The sequence below is a fragment of the Hylobates moloch genome, unplaced genomic scaffold, assembly GCF_009828535.3.
Source record: "Hylobates moloch isolate HMO894 unplaced genomic scaffold, HMol_V3 SCAFFOLD_2486, whole genome shotgun sequence".
NCBI lineage: Eukaryota > Metazoa > Chordata > Mammalia > Primates > Hylobatidae > Hylobates > Hylobates moloch.
In genome coordinates this window covers 1,208-8,198 of record NW_026654761.1, presented here as the reverse complement: position 1 = coordinate 8,198, position 6,991 = coordinate 1,208, and the positions used below count along the sequence as shown (strand labels likewise).

The window sequence follows — 6,991 nt, the reverse complement described above, 5'->3', positions numbered from 1 at the left end:
TGTTAATTGGTATCATTCATCAATCACAGCATTCTTCTTCAAAGACAAGATACAGCCTCAGAAATCCTTCTCAGCACAGCACTCCAAGAAGCCACTACCAACAGAACAAAGGTGGCATCATAGATAAATCCTATCTAGCCTTAACTGTCCTGGTACATATAAAAAGTGTATAGGAGTGGCCGGGCACGGGGGTTCGCACCTGTAATCCCAGCACTTTGGGAGGCCAAGGTGGGTGGATCACGAGGTCAGGAAATTGAGACCATCCTGGCTAACATGGTGAAACCCCGTCTCTACTAAAAATACAAAAAAATTAGCCAGGCGTGGTGGTGGGCACCTGTAGTCCCAGCTACTCGGGAGGCTGAGGCAGGAGAATGGCGTGAACCCGGGAGGCGGAGCTTGCAGTGAGCCAAGATCGCGCCCCTGCACTCCAGCCTGGGTGACAGAGCAAGACTCCATCTCAAAAAAAAAACAAAAAACAAACAAAAAGAAAACACAACTGGATAGGAGAAATCAAAGGATTATTTAATGATGCTACAATAATTTGTTTAACTATTTGGGATATTTTCCTAAAATCAAGAAATACTTCTATGCTTACAGCACCTCCCACTCTAACATCTAGCAAATCTATTAGATAAACAAAAAAAGCAAGATCCGTGTGGCAGACTGGGAACAGAAAACCCGTGCTGAATGTGTATGCTTTTATAAATACAAACCATATTCTAATAATCTATTCTAATTTTCCCTAGGTAGCCAGACTAAGGTAGAAAGGTGTATCTGGGCCAGGCACGGTGGCTCACGCCTGTAATCCCAGCACTTTGGGAGGCCAAGATGGGCGGATCACGAGGTCAGGAGGTGGAGACCATCCTGCCTAACATGGTAAAAACCCCATCTCTACTAAAAATACAAAAAAAAAAAATCAGCCAGGCGTGGTGGTGGGCACCTGTAGTCCCAGCTACTTGGGAGGCTGAGGCAGGAGAATGGTGTGAACCCAGGAGGCGGAGCTTGCAGTGAGCCGAGATCGCGCCACTGCACTCCAGCCTGGGCGACAGTGCGAGACTCCATCTCAAAAAAAAAAAAAAAAGAAAAGGTGTATCTGAAGAGTTATGCCAACAGGACACCCCAATTCTCAGAGTTCCACATATAAATATATTGCCTAATCTACCTTCTTTTACCCTAGAGGCTTAATCCCTCCATTTTCTAGACTCTGATGAGTTGCCAGCTGTAATTCAGAGGGACCATCACCAACATCCTACAAAGTCCTTGTTCTCACTGCCTGACAAAAAGAGCAGGCAAAATCCATAAGAAGCATGTGGAACCTCAAATTGCAAGTATGAATGTATTTTCAACATTAAATATGGTATTAAGTAATAAAAGCAACTCTTGGGGGGAAAAACTTGTTTCTAGTCTCATCGCCTCAGTATAACCTTACAAAGAATAAAGGTAAATTACATTTATTACTGTCATTGCAGATTACTATTTACTAAGTATCCCACTTTAAATAAATAAACCAAAAGTCCTCCGCTTTTAATGTTTAGGTGTAGAAGAAAAACGAATTGTGTTTACCACTGGAGAACAGGATTAGAATAGGAAGGGGTAGAATTTGTAATAATAAGCATGTATTTACTTTTCTTCCTGACATAGAAGGTTCCACTCCACTTCCACCTTCAATGAGCTTATAAATCAATTTAAGAAATTAAGAGAAAACCAAAGAAGTTATGGGTTGCATAGGATGCCTAAGTAGATTAGAAAAATGAATAAAGTGTCACTTCAAAAACCATTAGGAGGGCCACGACACAAACGGACGTGACATTCTTTATACTGTGGCTAAAAAAATAGTTAATAGCTCTTAGTTCCATTCTTTTTCCTCCTAAAGTTCCTGAATGTGGAGACTAAATGCTGCTGCAGAACTTAGGCTTCACACAGTTTGAAACTGATCACTTTTTACATGCATGTATAATCTCAAGGTTGTTATTACACTTAACTGGTAATGACGAGAATACTGATAATAATGACGGCAAAGAAAAATAAGGGCCAAGTACAGTGACTCGTACCTGCAATCCCTGCCCTTTGGGAGGCCAAGGCAGGTGGATGGCCTGAGGTCAGGAGTTTGAGACCAGCCTGACCAACATGGAGAAACCTGTCTCTACTAAAAATACAACATTAGTCAGGTGTGGTGGTGCATGCTTGTAATCCCAGCTACTCGGGAGGCTGAGGCAGGAGAATTGCTTGAACTCAAGAGGTGGAGGTTGCTGTGAGTAGAGATTGCGCCATTGCACTCCAGCTCTGCGCAACGAGAGTGAAACTCCATCTCAAAAAAAAAGAAAAAAAGAAAAGAAAAGAAATAAAATAACATTTTTAAAACTTGTTCAACTTGACATTTTAATAGGATAACTTTCGGCTTTCCCTATAGAATGCAATAAGTTATGCTTATTCACTGCTACACAGAATTAGGTTGTTAAAGTCCTTTTCGGCATATAGCTATTTGAGTAAAGCTGTGAAAATTAATGTAATATAATGTAAAAAATAAGCAAAACTGTTAAAACCAGTGATTTGCTTAGAAATATTTTTTTCCAAAAAAACTGAAAAAAAAAAAATTTTTTTTTTTTTTTTTTTGAGACAGAGTCTCGCTCTGTCACTCAGGCTGGAGTGCAGTGGCGCGATCTTGGCTCACTGCAAGCTCTGCCTCCTGGGTTCATGCCATTCTCCTGCCTCAGCCTCCCGAGTAGCTAGGACTACAGGCACTCGCCACCAGGCCCAGCTAATTTTTTTTGGATTTTTAGTAGAGATGGGGTTTCACCGTGTTAGCCAGGATGGTCTCGATCTCCTGACCTAGTGACCCATCCGTCTCGGCCTCCCAAAGTGCTGGGATTACAGGTGTGAGCCACCGTGCCCAGCCAAAACTAAAAAAAAATTTTGAGTGCAGTGTCATGATCATGGCTCACTGCAACATCAAATTCCTGAGCTCAAGCAATCCTCCTTCCTCAGCCTCCCATGCAGTTGGAACTACAGGTGTGTTCCATCACACATGGCTAATTACAAAAAATGTTTGTTTTTTAGATATGGGGTCTTGCTATGTTGCCTAGGCTGGTCCCAAACTCCTGGCCTCAAGTGATCCTCCCACTTCAGCCTCCTGAGTAGCTGGGGTTACAGGCACAAGCCACTGCATGCAGCACAGAACTGCTATGATCTGCACTAATTAGAAGACAGTATATTTATGATGTTGTTTACTTAAAAAGACAACAGTCTATGGTTTAGGAATTTCTAGTAAGATCATATGTAATAGTTAATAGTTTATGATTTAAATTGATATCACTAAAAGAAACATATAGCATCATGATTCAAGGCATTATTTAATACTGAGCTATGAATAAAGTATTTTGATGGAAAAATAATATCTCAATGCCAGCACCCCACAGAAATCACAAAGGACTACACAATTTCCAGATGATCAGGACACAGAAAAAGTATCATAGAAATTTAGGCTTTTCCTTTTACTATGGTAAATTAAGACACATGCTATTACTACTTGTTTGGATAAGAAAAATTGGAAGTTACTATTTGAATTTCAAATAATTTCCATGGCAGGGCTTTAGCAGTAGAGTACTACTGAATAGTGGTGATGGAAAACAATAATCTGGCAGTAATAATTTGAGTCTCTGATGGAGCCTAAGAAGCAGAAGGCATAAAACACACAGAGTTTACACTTTGAAAGCACTTTATAGTTAAACAGATCATTTTTGCACATAGTGTCTCTTTGTTCCTTACAAAATCCTCCATGGTTAAGATGGCTATTTATAACAATCCTCATTTTATGAATGAAAAAACTAAGCCTGAAGCATTAAGAAACACAAATAGTGGCAGAACTGGAGCTTAAACCCAAGTCTTTTAGGTCCAATCTGCTTTATATTACTTTACTTTCCTCCTCTCTATTCATAAATTAATGTGAAAGAGAAAATGCAAACATTTTCCTAGACAAAGTGAAACATGTCCTCATATCTTACTTAAAAAAGAAGGAAAAGGAGTAGGAGGAAGAAGGAAGGAGAGAGAAGGGAGAAGGGGAAGAGGGGAGAAAAGCGGAGAGAGAGGAAAAGGGGGAAGAGGGAAGAAGAGAAGGAAACGGAGAAGGGAAGAGAAAGAAGTGGCTACTTTGAGACATCTCTCATTCCAAGAAACTGCCACGGGAAAGTCAATAAGCTTATAAACATCTGAACAAAACTTGAGAAGAACCCTAAACAATTTTGAAGAAATCTAATGGAAGAGTTCTGAAAGTCTGCCTACCAAAACAATCCTGACAAGAGAGACAAAAACTGCACATATTAGAGCTGATGCTAGTTGTGATCAGGCACCATGATGTGTCTGTCAATTCTATTCTCTTGTAACAACCCATAACCCTGCATTGTTATAACACACAATATTTACTATATTCATCTGCCCCATAGAAAACTTGTCCCATTCAATGAATGAACAAAAAGTCAGTGAGGAATTTCAAGAGAAAGCTACTATATTAAAAATATTCTCAACTTGAAATCAATATTATAAACTCTCATAAATGTCTCCAAATTCATGAAAAAGAAAAAGCTAAGGGTTAAGATTAAAGAACATGGATTCTTTTATGCATTATGTAGTATGTATTATAGTCCCTAAAAATATTTATATCGTATGAGTTATCTAACTCACTGCTGAAGTATCAATGACGCTTTTCTCTCTTCCATCAATGTCATCATCTTCATCTTCATCACTGAAATCTGCAGCTGCACTTTCAAGGAATTTGAAATTATCCAGCATGGAGGCAGAATCTGTTAACTCAGATTTTCTGGTGTAAAACATGTATATCCTGCTTAATCTTTCTAACTTCGACATAAGAAGTAACCCATGATATGTTGCATTAACTTCTGTTTATATGGTAACTATAAATCCCAAATCACATTATCTACATTGATTCTTATCAATTACACTCCCACAAATTTAAAAAGCAATACAAGAAGTGGATGCTAAGTACTTTGTAATCCTATCTATCTATCTACTTACCTACCTACCGACCTACCCTCCCTCCCTACCTATCTATCTGGAGACAAAGTCTCCGGGCTCTGTCACCCACGGAGTTACATTGATCTAACTCCAATCTCTGCCTCTCAGGTTCATGCAATTCTCCAGCTTCAGCCTTCCAAGCAGCTGGGATTACAGGCGTGAGCCACCACACCCTGCTAATTTTTGTATTTTCAGTAGAGATGGGATTCCACTATGTTGCCCAAGCTGGTCTCTAATTCCTGAGCCCAAGTGATTTGCCAGACTCAGCCTCTGCCTCCCAAAGTGCTGGGATTATAGGCATGAGTCACTCATATCTATTTAGATTAGTGGTAATCTAACGTAAAAAACTCCCCTTCCTGATTTATTATTATTTTGATCCTTACACCAACCTTAATGTATTTCATTTTAAAAATATTTTTATTATCTCTACCACCGTTTTTCTCTACTCTTGTCCTCTCTGCAACTCTCCCTTTGACCTCTTACATAAGTTTACACAACTAAGAAAATAACAAGTATGTCATTTTTCTGATGCAATCTTGTATTTCTGCTTAACAGCTGCAGTAAAAGAGAAAATGTGCACATAAAGTTACTAACAGCAATACACTAGTTAAATTAACATTGCTACTAGACTTGACCCTGTTGATTAATAAGCTATTAATCTCTTAGAAATAGTTGAATTTTCAAATATATGACTTGAATTTAGTTCCCTCAAAATAAATTTAGTAAAGATTGGCCGGGCACAGTGGCTCACACCTGTAATCCCAGCACTTTGGGAGGCTGAGGCAGGCGGATCACAAGGTCAAGAGATTGATACCATCCTGGCCAAACAACATGGTGAAACCCCATCTCTACTAAAAATACAAAAATTAGCTGGGTGTAGTGGCGCATGCCTGTAGTCTCAGCTACTTGGGAGGCTTAGGTAGGAGAATCACTTGAACCCGGGAGGCAGAGGTTGCAGTGAGCTGATATCGTGCCACTGCACTCCAGCCCAGGTGAGAATGAGACTCTGTCTCTAAATAAATAAATAAATAAGTAAATTTAGTAAAGATTCCAATGGCCATAACAGAAAGATTTATCTCCAGTTCATTAGGTAATCTTTTAGACAGAGAGCATTTTCCTGAAAAAAGAAAAAAATGTAGAAACCACTACGGACAAAATTTTCAAAAGACATCTTTCTTAAATTTCAAATCTGCTTACAGCTTTGTGTTTCGTATCACCCTCCCCTAACTCTTTATCCCTACTGAAATCAGACAGATTAGCAACAGTATCTTTGTCATTCTTTTTTTTTTTATTTTTTATTTTTATTATACTTTAGGGTTTTAGGGTACATGTGCACAATGTGCAGGTTTGTTACATATGTATCCATGTGCCATGTTGATTTCCTGCACCCATTAACTCGTCATTTAGCATTAGTTGTATCTCCTAATGCTGTCCCTCCCCCCTCCCCCCACCCCACAACAGTCCCCGGAGTGTGATGTTCCCCTTCCTGTGTCCATGAGTTCTCATTGTTCAATTCCCACCTATGAGTGAGAACATGAGGTGTTTGGTTTTTTGTCCTTGCGATAGTTTACTGAGAATGATGTTTTCCAGTTTCATCCATGTCCCTACAAAGGACACGAACTCATCATTTTTTATGGCTGCATAGTATTCCATGGTGTATATGTGCCACATTTCCTTAATCCAGTCTATCCTTGTTGGACATTTGGGTTGGTTCCAACTCTTTGCTATTGTGAATAGTGCCGCAATAAACATACGTGTGCATGTGTCTTTATAGCAGCATGATTTATAGTCCTTTGGGTATATACCCAGTAATGGGATGGCTGGGTCAAATGGTATTTCTAGTTCCAGATCCCTGAGGAATCGCCACACTGACTTCCACAATGGTTGAACTAGTTTACAGTCCCATCAACAGTGTAAAAGTGTTCCTATTTCTCCACATCCTCTCCAGCACCTGTTGTTTCCT

General features: G+C 39.5%; 1 pseudogene; it reads right to left on the bottom strand.

Moving 5' to 3' along the window:
- Nucleotides 1–938: 938 nt before the first annotated feature.
- On the bottom strand, nucleotides 939–6,010 carry LOC131382733 (histone demethylase UTY-like; annotated as a pseudogene).
- Between the last annotated feature and the right edge of the window lie 981 nt (nucleotides 6,011–6,991).